The 12,106-nt window shown below is 44.3% G+C and overlaps 1 long non-coding RNA gene across 2 annotated transcripts in view; it reads left to right on the plus strand.

Annotated features, from left to right (window-relative positions):
* Window positions 1–12,106, plus strand: part of LOC141948704 (uncharacterized) — a 39,328-nt gene that overhangs the window by 4,469 nt on the left and 22,753 nt on the right. The window contains exons 3-5 of one of the 2 annotated variants that reach the window (XR_012630529.1): window positions 2,698–2,867; window positions 3,403–3,599; window positions 4,199–4,587. This is a non-coding gene — a long non-coding RNA (uncharacterized LOC141948704). Of the gene's footprint in view, window positions 1–2,697; window positions 2,868–3,402; window positions 3,600–4,198; window positions 4,588–12,106 lie in introns of those variants that run through there. The other variant, XR_012630530.1, reaches the window with a different exon arrangement.

Consider the following 12,106-nt stretch of genomic DNA (forward strand, 5'->3'; position numbering starts at 1 on the left):
ATGTCAGAGGAATGGTTTCACTAGGAGAAGGAACTTGTTACCTAGGTAAATGCAGCAATATTATTTAGCTGCTTAAGCTTTCCTGATCTTGGACAGCTTGCATGCATTTAGCACAGCTCCGCTGCCTCTGCCTGCTTGTCAGAACAGCTTGGAAAGCTGCCCTAGCAACATTTTGTACCTATGGCGGACATGTAATCCACTTGTACAGACTGGGTGAACGCTGAGTATATTGTTCTTCAATCAAAGAAAGCTTAACAGAATTTTGGATGAAGCTACGGCAGTGGTGGGGTATATGCACGTATCAGCTGATCTAATTAGTGCTAATATTTTGTCAGACATGTCAAAGTCACTTTCCTTCTCAAAGCATTACTAAAAAATAGAAATCCACTTCTGTTGCATTCATTTCGTTTGCTGGATTTGCATCATCTGTAAGCTAAATCTGATGCCTCAGCTGTGCCATTTTAATCTTTGAGGAAAAGCACTGTTCAGCCGTGTGCACACCAAAGCAAGAGAGACATCCATTTGGAACTGATACAGCTGAGGCACTGCTGAAGAATTCTGTATTAATGCTTAGCCTGTCTTAGCCACAGCGTGTCTGGAGGCTGTAAAGCAATGGCCTAGTCGGTCAAGCAGTGGTCTGTTTGAAAATAATGTCCTAAAAGCAGGTACTGCTAAAAAGCAGTTCTGTAACGTTCCAGAATCAGACAGTTGAAGGAGGGACACAAGCTGAATAGGGAGCTCTTCTCCCTCGACCCCTGCTGATGTGATTGTTCAGACTGATCTGTGAGTGAGAGAGACTGTATTGAGAACAAGGTGGAGCTGCTGTTAGACAAAATTCAACTTCCATTGCAGCAAAAATAGCACAGTTGGAATTGAACTTTCTTACCAGCAAAAACCATATTGATCATTGTCTTGAATATAATTGTAAATACCTTGAAGCAGCTGTGAAGGCTCAGTGAAGCAATGGGTACTTGTTTTGCTCTAATGGGAAAATGCAGAAAGTGATATTTGATGTCCCTTGAGACTTAAAATGCAACATGAAACTGCAAATAAAGTAATTCCCTCGGAATAGTTACAGTACAGGATTGTCTTTAATTTACAATTAGCAAAAGTGTTCTTTAGTAAAGGCAGTTTTCTGGAGCAGTCTGGTATTCAGTTGAGTTTGCCAGTGTATCCCTACCGTGTGGTGTTACCAAGGTAAAAGCCAGCACTGCAGTGCTGTGCTAGGGCCCCTGCACAAGGCACAGTCACTCGTTTGAACGCTGCTAAAATGAACACAGCTTAGGGAGGCGTGTAAAGCGATGGCCAAGCTGGGGCCACAACTGCATCGGTTGTAAATGCCTGGAGCTGGGCTGCCTTGTGATTGTGTTTTGATGACTGTCGTGTGAGTAAGTGATGAAAAGAGTGGTGGACCAGATAGGTTAAGTCTTCAGTCAGTACTTTCACATGAAGGGGAGTTCCCAAAGCTTTCTTCCTGCAGGAGGAGTTGGGTTGGAATGACCTACTCCTCTCTGAATTTCCTGTCCTTTGTATTTATCATACTCAAATATAATTTGCCAAACAGTAACCCGAGGTCTCGGTATCGGTGTGATACTGTGCTCCAGACTGTTTAAACTTCACTTTTCCATTTTTAGCTGCCCATCTCTTCTCTCTACAGTTCTTTACAACTGATGCCAAGTGACGCCCTATGAGCCGTTAGGCAATTTTGAAATAGAAATTTATTGTTGGGATTGATAAGGGACTGTTCTTGCTGCTTTGAATTTTTTTCGACTTCTGATAATGTCAAGAATCAATTCAGCTTGGAACCTGGAAATAGCTTGTATGACTGTGGGTAACCTGTTTTAGCTGGCTTTTTGCTTCTGCTTTCTATCTTGTCCCTTTGGGGCAGCTGATGATGGGAACCACAACTGGAAACTGGGAATCACAGTAATATCCATCATCCAGTGACATTCATCTTGCAGAAAGTACCAGGAAGAGTAATGTCAGAAATAAATTCCGTTCCATTTCACCTTAAGGACAGCTGGAAGCTTCATTATGATTTAAAATGACATCTTTTTTTACTGGAATCTTTTTGCACTCTATTCTTTTGTAGTCAGTGGTGGTTTCTTCTGATAGTATCGTACCTTATTCTCTGGGATGGGAATGCATTAGGGGATGTGGTATCCCATGGCAATCAGCCCCAGGTAATAGGCACACTAACTTCGGAAGTCCTTGTTAATTAACAGAGTCTTGCTGCGGAAGCTGAGGAAAGCTGTTCCTGTGGATTGTACTGCAGTGCACAGCAGGCCTCTTGCTGGCCCTTACTGCAGTGTGCTGGTGACAGCTGCTGCTGGAGTTGCTTTTCCAAGTTTAGCTTCATGTTCGGGAATGTCATGCATGTGCGTGACATCAAAGCAGCCTGCAGGAGTGACTGCTGAAGGCTACATGCATCACACCGTTATTCACACTAGAGGTGAGACCTCATGTGAAAGCTGTTTCGGTCAGAGTTAGCCAGGTGAGAGCTGGTGGACTTTTTAACCCTTGCTGACAGTTTTTGGGCAGAACTGGGAGTTAACAGTGCATGGGGCATGGAAAAATTATAAACCAAGTCTCTGCTATGAACTTGGTAATATCAGTTGTGCTGGTGTTGTAGGAGTTACTAGGAGACTATGAAAACACTCAAATGCCTGCACTACGCTGTTGTTCCTTTGCTTGCAGCATCAGCTTGTCTTGCTCAGCTGCCGTTCACCAACTTCAGCTGCTGAATTCCACTACACCTCGAGCTAAGTGCTTGGCTGCCTGTTTTATTTTTCTTGTGTTTGGGTCAACTATAGAAGAGATGTCTGAAGACATGACATATGCAGGAAACAGCGGCACAGATGAATGATGTAAGTTGCATATAAAATCTGAGAGCTGAACCTTTAGCAGGTCACATCATCACAGGGTGCTCGAGGTCCGCTGCAGCCATTTGTATGGCCGTTAGGAAATACCATGGAGTGGGTCTAGAACGTTGGAGACTTGGTGTGATTTGCCTCAAGGTTGCATTTTCTAGTATCTTTTCCTTTCCTGCACCTTCCTGACATAATGCATTGTGCCAGGGCTGCAGTGTTTGCTTTGTAGTGCTGCTCTTAGGAGTGCACTGAATTGCTTTTAATTTGTGTCCTGATGAAAGGTGCCAGACAGGTAGTTCTGGAAGGAGAAGTTACTTTTTAAGTAGGGGAAATTCCCTGTCTATCCCAAAGGCACCCTAGACAGAGAGCTACCCCCAAGTTGTTCTACACGTGTCCTCATTTTCTTGCTTTCTTTCCTGCCTTTCCTTTGTCTGCAGTTGCTTGGGTCTTGTACACTGAACTGACACTCATGAGGTTCTGGGTTTTGTGTGTATAAATTTTTCTTAATACCTGTTCCTCTTTTCCACAATAGTCGTTGTCTCTCTGTCTGCCTCTTTACGGTGGAGTTTCATGTTGCCAAGGCACGTGGCCTGTTTGACTGCTCTGCACTGGAGACTTCATCCAGCCTTACAGTGTGCTGGACACTGGAGACCAGCGGTGGATTTATATGCCTGACGGTGTGACCTCTCTGCTCCTGCCAGGCTGATGCTCAGCTCTGTCTGGTGAGAGGTAGGTGCCATCTGCTGCAGCTGCTTAAGTGGGATTTGGGAGTGATGGGGAAGACTTCTGACACGTACTGGATTGTCTCCAGTTAATGCTAGTGTCTTTGGGAATACTTGTCTTCTGGGATCTGGCCTAGGATTCCAAAGCTCACTCTGCACAGCATGCTAGAGAGACAGCAGATGGTGATGCCTTCTGTGCCATTCTAATCTGCTGTGAGCTTGGGCCAGTGACCTAGAAGGGATGGGCTCTGGGATGGTTTGCCTGGTGTCTGTGGCAATCTACCCACAGTTGCCCTTCTATTGCTGTGGAGAAAGTCTCATTGAAGAGATTACATGGATTTCACAATGGGTGCTACCTGATACAGTGTTACTGGCCTAAGAGGGAGAGGGTTTAGACTGCTTTGAAACGAGCAGGCTTTGAAGGCAAACCATCTGTGTGTCTGCATAGCTCTAACCTTCCCAACTGCAGCTTAGTTTCTAGTATATACACAAGCTTTCAAAAGCATCTTTGATTAATACATTAAACATCCTGGGGACCTGTCCAAATTCAAACTATTTAATGGCAACTGTCATCACAGAGCTTCTTCCTCCTTTTTTTCCTTCCAGTTTACCCCTCAACTTTCCCCTGGGGCATAAAGCAGAGCTGGCAAGCTTTGGAGAGGCTGGAACAGTGGCAGGTTCTCCTTGCAGCACAACCTGCTGCTGTTGGCATGAAACCTGGAAGTAGATGTCGCTCTGATATGGCTGCAGGATCACGTTACTGCTTGGGTTCATTTGTAGTGTATCAGCCCTTGGCTGCTTATCAGCTTCATGCTTTAAAATGTTGGAGACACAGAGGGAAGGAAGAACAAATACTGCAAAGTGTGTTGCAATAACTGTGTAAAGAACAGCTGGTCACACACAGGAAATAAAACAAGTTGTCTGATCCAGTTAAGCCTCTGGTTGGTTGCCACATCTGCAGTGACTTATAGTGCTAAGGGACATGATTAGGTGTTTAGAAATACTTGCTTGAAAGTCACTAGAGCAGAAGATAAAAGGATTTTGCTAGAATTGCACAGATTCATGCACCTTGTCCCTCTAGATTCTTTTTAGCTGCCCAGGCTCAGGAGTAATGCCTTGTAAGGATGCAAAGCAGCATTGCCCAGAGGCCGCCTCTGTGACTACCAGGAGGTTTAGTTCTGCTTGCTGCAATTGTGCGGGCAGGTTGGGGAGTTGCTGCGTGATGCCTCGGTCTGCGTTATCCCCACAGTGGGTGGTGCAGGCTGGTTTGTGCCAAAGAACAGCCATGAGTCCAGGCCTAGGAACAGGGTTCCACTTATCAGTGAAGCCAAGTGGGTACATTTGAATGTCTGTCTGAAACAAGCAGGCTTACAGGTTTGTATGCACATATTAGTGGGTTTCCTCCTTCTTCCATTGAACTCTTTGAACGATTGGGTGGCGGAAAGGAAAAGTGGAGAAGGCACTGCACCTTGGATGGGAGGGGAAAAAAAATCCAAGGCATCCTTGTTTTCTGATGCTCAATCAGTATAAATCATGATCTGCCAATGCTCTGGCCTATGTACATTAGTTTCGATCTCAACTCACCTCCAAGGTTAAGCACGAAGATGAACACACGGAAAAGATAGATAGCATGCTGAGTAACAAACATGCTTCTGGTAGGAGTATTCAGATCATGCTATCGGACAAAATGTTATTGTCAGTGTTTCTCAGCATATGAATGCTGCTCAGTATAAAGAGCAGCTCGTACTGTTACTGGTGTTGTGATACGGGAACCACTGGTGCAAGTTCTGGTAAACAGCAGCAGAATTGGTGTTAAAGACTAAGGCAAGGAACGAGACTTTGGTTAGGCGTGCAAGATACAGATACTGTAAAACTACACGCTTTTTGTGATTGCCTGTGTCTTCTGACTCAGAAATAGGAAGCTGGATAGTAGCAGTGAAAGAGTACTGCAATGGATCTCTCTTGTGGGGTCAATAGGCTGTAAGGTCTGTGTTCCACTGCTTGGCAAGGCAGCGACACGGAATGCTGAGAAAGCAGGAGGGAGCTGAGCACTGCAGAGCTGAGCTTCAGGGACTTCTCTGCTGGCATACAAGGCGTAGGGCTGGCAGGTTTGTCTGGGTGGTGACAGGAAGGTTGGGATCCAAGAGCAGCAGTGGCTGTGCTGGCTGTTAGATGGCATTTACCTCTGTTACAGCAGTATCCCAGGTTTGAAGGGATGGATGCCTTCCTGACAGACCTTGTTCTCCCTGCTTTAACAGGGCTGCATCAAAAGCGAGTTGCCTGCATCTTTCTGGCTATAAAAGATATTGGGGCTGCTGTTTGTACCTACTCAAAGTTTATCTTGTGCTTTTAGTCTCATCACATTAGTAAGTTGTTAGAGCAAGGCACAGAAGAAAAGAGGGGGAGGGGGAGGACTGTGGAAAGAGAAGTAAGTAGGAAACAGCCAGACTTCCATTTCAGCTCTTTAGCTAAAAGTTTTGTGGGCCTGGTAGTTTGGAATGAGCTTCTGATCCATGTGGAGCAGTAGCTGTGTGAGTCGTAGTGCCAGAGGGCTGAGCAGTGCTTCCTGCTGCTGAGGCCTGGACAAACAGACCGTTGGAACTCCTGCCAGCCAGTGGCTTGGAGCGCTTTGTGCTTGCTGCAGGACCTCAGCCAGGTCAGAGCTCACCGGTGCTTTAAGTGGGGACACTGGGAAACTGAATACTATCATGTTGTTTTTCTGTGTTGGGATGTCTAAAACAAATTCAGATCTGGGGGGAAAAAAGTCTCCATGGGCTACTTGAAACATCATCCTCTCTTTTTGGATAAAGCATTTTCACCTGAAAGCATTCACCTTTTCAGTGAAACCCTGTCCCATCAGCCATGGGAACATGACATTTCTGCAGTGACTTAGCTCTCACCGCTGTGCTGATCTCTTGCCAAGCAAATCACCTGCAAGTGGAATTGCCTGGGGTTGGCATCTACCAGGTACAGAGAGAAGGTTTTTCTGTGCTGGCTTTTTTTCTGTTTGACTTTGGGCAAGTGTTAATACTTACTTTTGTGCTTTTTGTAGAGCATACAAACTTATCCCTAGCATTAAAGTATTTCTTGAAGGTCCATATTCAATAATACTTAAGTTTGTATGTTCTACACAAAGCACAAAAGTATCCTAGAATTGAAAGCATTTCTTGAAGGTCCATACTCAGTGTTTATGGTGAAATAATCTTTTGGCTACCCTGTTTGACAGGGAAAAGTATAAACATTCTTTAGGATGCCTGCTGTCATCAAACACTCAGCACGCTTCTAACAAGTTATTCAAGTACATCTTTTCCTAAGAAGTTTTAAGAACAGAAGATGCATTAAGAAAATAAAGGAGGTGAAGAGGTAAGGGATTAGTTTATCAAGGAGACTTGGGAGAGAGGTGTTGCTATTAATTGTCATTATTGCTTGTATTGCTGAAGCAAACTCAGAAATCGAATGAGTCCTGTGTGTTAAACTCTTTTTGATGATGAGGCTTGTTTTACTTGCTGTGTTCAAAAAGAAGTTCTGAAGGAATTAAAGCCTAGGAAAATGCTGATGTCTGTCAGTTGTAAATCCTGTTCTTAGGGCTGTTTGCTTGCTGTGTAAGAGTTGTGTGGTTTGAGTCATGCTGCAGGCAAGCATGCTAGAAAGCTAGGTATTTATAGATAATTTGCCAACATGCAAAGTGTCTCCTGTTCAGTCTGTTGTGTGACCATGAAGATCAGGATGAGAGGGCCTGTGGAGTTTCCTAGTGCAAGGATGGGAAGAAGAGAAATCTGCACATGACAGTGGTGCAGGAAGTGCTAATGGAGAACTCAGTTCAGCAAAGTCCTCCCCAAAGTAGGCAGGACATGTGCCAAGAAGGGAGGGAATAGGGGTAGAAAGTGACTCTACCTAGAAGGTCATTACAGGAGCAGGTGAAGATAATAGTTGTGTACTGAAGAGTTTTGAAGAGAGGAATCTAAGAAGATTTACTTCACTTTCAGCAGTGAAACGAGTTCTTCATGCACTATAAAACTGGAAAGGCTGTAACCTAGTCTGTAGAGTGTGTGGGCCAAAAGATACCTGGAAATTAATTTGTTTTTACAGTAGCATTTTTAGTTTAGAAAGCCCTCTAATCTTCGTCATATCTTTTGCCTGTGATGGGAGTTCACGTTATTTGACTTGTTTGCAAGTTTATCATACCTTAGTCCTATGCTTCCTTGGGATTTTTTGGTGTTTGGAAACTGTAGGCCCAGACCTGATTTCTGTGGAACCCCTGCTACGGAATTAAATGCATCTAGTGATTCTTTACTGTTTGTAATTGTGTTCTGAGAACGCTCTCTTAGCTAGTGTTTAAGACACTGCGTGGGATGCAGGTTGTAGCTTAAGGCACGTAAACTTAGGTGTTCATGTGTAGGCATGTAAGCTACAGCCCAGCATTTTGGCTCTGTTTATAGTCAGTGGAGATCTGTAACGGACAATGAAGCTTATTCCTAAGTATAGAAGCGGAGACAAGGTAGCCTGGAAGCTGAATCCCACCCTTACTGCACATTTTATGTTCTAATTTAATCAAACATCTTGTCATACCAAATCATATGCCTTCCTGGGGTAGGAAGGGCTGTTGAAGAAAGGAGGGAACAGTAAAAATGTGGAAAGTCGTAGCTTTATAAGAAGTGGGAAAAGGTGTGTCAGAAGGGAGAAGGAACATTCCTCTATGTATGACTGAAATTAAGGGGAAAGTGCTGAGATGTATAGAAGAGAAGTCAGGGTTAGAAAAAGGGACTTGAGGGATACACACAGGAGAAACAAACCATAAGAGCCTCAGGGTTGAAGGTGAAGGTACCTTTTGGGGGCAGGTAAGTACTACAATAGCTCTTGATAGCTGTCTTGCAAGTAATCAATTACATTTGGGGTAGAAGCATGGGAGAGCAGAGCAAGAGAAGAGAGGAGACTGCTGGTTATGGGTCTAGGGCTGGTTTAGGGTTTGGAATAGTAATGAGGAAGCTCTGAAGGAGGGGGAATGAACTGCAGCAAGTCATCTGTCATCACACGGTGTGGTTGTGATGAGGGTGGCTTTGTGGTGGGAACACGGAAGTGACAGTCAAGAAGATAACCTGAATTCAATTGCCATCACTGCTTTACATTTACACGGTGACTTAGCTCTCAGCACTGTCCTGCTGCTGTCTCCATGGATAAAAGCAAGCTGACAGGATATTATTTGCTTCTTTGGCAAGAGTGTGATAACTTAGGCCAAGTTGCTTGGACTGCTGTTTCTAGTTGTTACCTATCATTTTGAAGCAGTGATAGAGAATTTGTTAAGTTGCTCAGAACTCCCAAATTAAATTTTAGTCTCAAAACCAAGCCTTGATGGACCTTCACAGCCTCACTGGTTTAACTGGCTTCTTGACTCTTTTCAATGGGCTTGGAAGCTTTCACACAGAGTTCTGGCACTGACAACTGACACTGGCTTTGAAACTGCTAATTCAGTTGAGGCAACTTGAGAGTGTGGCCTTGGAAACGCAAGATGGCTGTGTGCAGGAAGGCAGTGAGAAGGGTGGCAGTGTCTTACGCATATACGCTTTCTTGAAGTCACACTTCCAGATACACAATGCTATCAGGCCAATCAAATCGAACATAGCCTTTTGTCTTCCCACCTTCATGCCTGTAAAAGCAGTATCCTTCCATCCCTTCATGACCTGCAGGGTTTGCATTGTTAGTCTGGGCAGTGTTCTTACAGAGCAAACATGAGGATTCAAGTTCAGGCCTAAATATGTTATTAGCCCTTTATTATAATACACCACTGTTCTACCCCAGCCTGGAAACCCAGGTTTTAGTCTCTTACTAATGGGCACCTGGTGGTCTGTTGGCTTCTCGGTGGTTTGTTAAAATGAGCAAGCAAATGCTGCCCATCCCACCTGAATGACACTGTTCACAGGTTTCTTGACTCTCCAAAAGATTTTAAAGGGCGCCCAGAAGTTTAAAAGAGGTTGAAGAAAACCACTTGGTTAAAAAGAGGAGAGGAAGTTTTGGTTCCGTGTTGTGGTCAAGTATCAGAGACACTCAGAGGGCTTGCTTATTTGACACAGCTTGCCCTGTTCTGAAAAGAGTAGGGCTTCATCCTGGGCAGACAGAGTCCCTAAGGAATGTCTGTGTCGCACTGAACTCATAGGCAGCTGCTATCCAGAAATGTCCGTGCTTGCTTGATCCCGAGTGGGTAACTAAAATTCCAAATGTCAGGTCAGAGAAAGAGCATCAGGAGTCAACCTGGTCACAGCACTGCTTATGTTCATTAGAAAATGGTTTCCTTTGGGGCATTGCTTGCAGATGTGGTTTCTTTACACACTTACCCAGAGAGGTGTTTTTCAACAGCTTTTCAGTACAAAGGGTAGAATGCAGCTCCTTCCCAGCTGTGCAATACTCCTCTGTAATACTCACTGCATATGCACCCTTCAGACAAGCTGCAGTGCTGTGCATGGTTTGAAATACCATTTATATGCTCGACTGTCTAGGAGGGAAGGGAAGAAGCGTGGTCCCTTTCAGTCTATAATCCTACTTGCAAATAAGAGGGTTAAATCTCACCAGGTCTTTGGCTCCACCTGTGGCTTTCTCTCCTTCTCCATCAGTCTCACAGCAAGCAGCACTGAAATCCCAGTCACAGATTGCTTTTCCTCAACCGCGGGGCCAAGGGCACTGTCCAGATTAGATACAGACAATAACAGTGAATGGGCCTCAGGGCAAGTTTCAGTTCTTTCAATTTTGCCTATGACTTTTCAGTGTGTTCTCAACTTTACCTCTTGTGATTGTATGGCTTGCAAAGGGTGTTGAGCAGACATTCTCATTGTAGCAATTTCATGTCAAGCATTTGTCTCTTGAGCTGAGAATGTCAGGTTCAGGAATTGCTTTGGTAACATTTTCCTGAGTGATTTTATAGCGAGATATATTTGGATGGTTTTATCTCTCTATTTTTGTTTCTAGTAGACAGCAAGAGACACTCTCTCAATTTTCAGCTTTATGCCAGAGCAAGATCAGTTATGGGCACTGAGTCAGTCGTAGCTCAAAAAAACCTCTCAGGCTGTATAGATAACTAGAATGAAACCCAGAAATAGTTTTCTAGGAAAAAACTGTCACAGCTGCTTCTGTGAAACTTAATACATAGAAATGAAGACTGAGGATTCAATGTTTTGATTACTTGATTGCAGCACTATCAAATGGATGAGACAGAGCAAACCAGATATAAGAAATTAAGAATGCAGGCAAAAGTTATATTACCTTCAGCTAAATGTTGTGTGCATTGAAATGACAGCCTGCCTCTTGATTAATTTTTTTTAACTATCCTTAGGTCATATAACCTTTAAAGAAAGTAAGTTTTAAAAGCTCTTTCAGTGAGCACTCTTCATTCTCTTCTAGATGAACGAAAGCTTCCAATCTAGTTTAGTAATTCTCAGAAATAGAAAAATGGGAAAAAATCGTAGGATGCTTTGGCTCAGCTTCTTGTGAAGGTCAGGAGAAGCTTGAGTAGGGTTCATATTCCTGTCATAAGCCCTGGTAGAGGTGGAGCTGGTGCTTGCCCATGGTGCAGCCATGACAGTGGATGTGTCCCTCGGGTGAGGGTGGGAGCTCCCCTCTGTCCTTACAGGTGTCACTGTGTGGAGTAGTTCCTGCCGGTGTCTGTTCTGACTGGAGGACTCCTTTGGAAAAATACACTCAACCCACTTCCCACTGCCTCAGCATTTGGCTCTGGGGAGCCAGGCTGAGCAGCCCGCAGCCAGCAGCCACATCTGGCCCTTTGGTGCATTCAAAAGTCAGTCTTTGGATGTAGGTTTGCAGGTGCCTCGGGCTTTGTCATGTGGTTACGTTGCTAATGGCTTTCTCGCGTCTGTGGTTGTGATTGCAGGGAATTAATGCAGTTCTCCACTTGGGAACAATTGATTTGTAGATGAAAATGCATCATGCCGATCTTAAGTGTCCTCTTTCAGAGATGAAAGAGGACCCTTTTGTAAATGGTCATTTCTGTAGCGCTTCAGGATCCTGCTTGGGTTGTGCTTGGCAGCAAAGCTGGTTTTGTGTTGGAGGCAAAGGAGTGACAGCCATGTCTGCTGTGGTGGTCATTGCTAAATGGTCCTGCTATTTAATTTCCTGTTGCAGGGACCTTTATTTAAAGCTAATTACAGGTCTACCTGTAATTTCAGCTCTCAAACTAGTCCTGACGGTTTCAAAGCAGAAAGGCTGTTTGTCTGGAGCTGGTGAATTATCATCGCACAAGCTCACATGACATGCAAGCTTAAGAAATTAAGTGAAAAAATGGAGCTTGGAGGAGAGGAGCTTGCCTGATTCTAAGACATGTCTCTCTGACTGGAGGGTGGGATGTGTGTTATCTGGTCACGTGGACAAGAGATGGAAAGTCTGACCAAAAGGCATGATGAAACTACAGTCACAAAGACCTTAGCATGAGACACAAGACCCTATTCCTACCTTGCAGAAGATCAGCCTAAAGGTGTTAGGAGATAAAGCGATCTTTTCCCTGGATGGCCA

Source organism: Strix uralensis, chromosome 12 (genome assembly GCF_047716275.1).
Source record: "Strix uralensis isolate ZFMK-TIS-50842 chromosome 12, bStrUra1, whole genome shotgun sequence".
Classification (NCBI taxonomy): domain Eukaryota; kingdom Metazoa; phylum Chordata; class Aves; order Strigiformes; family Strigidae; genus Strix; species Strix uralensis.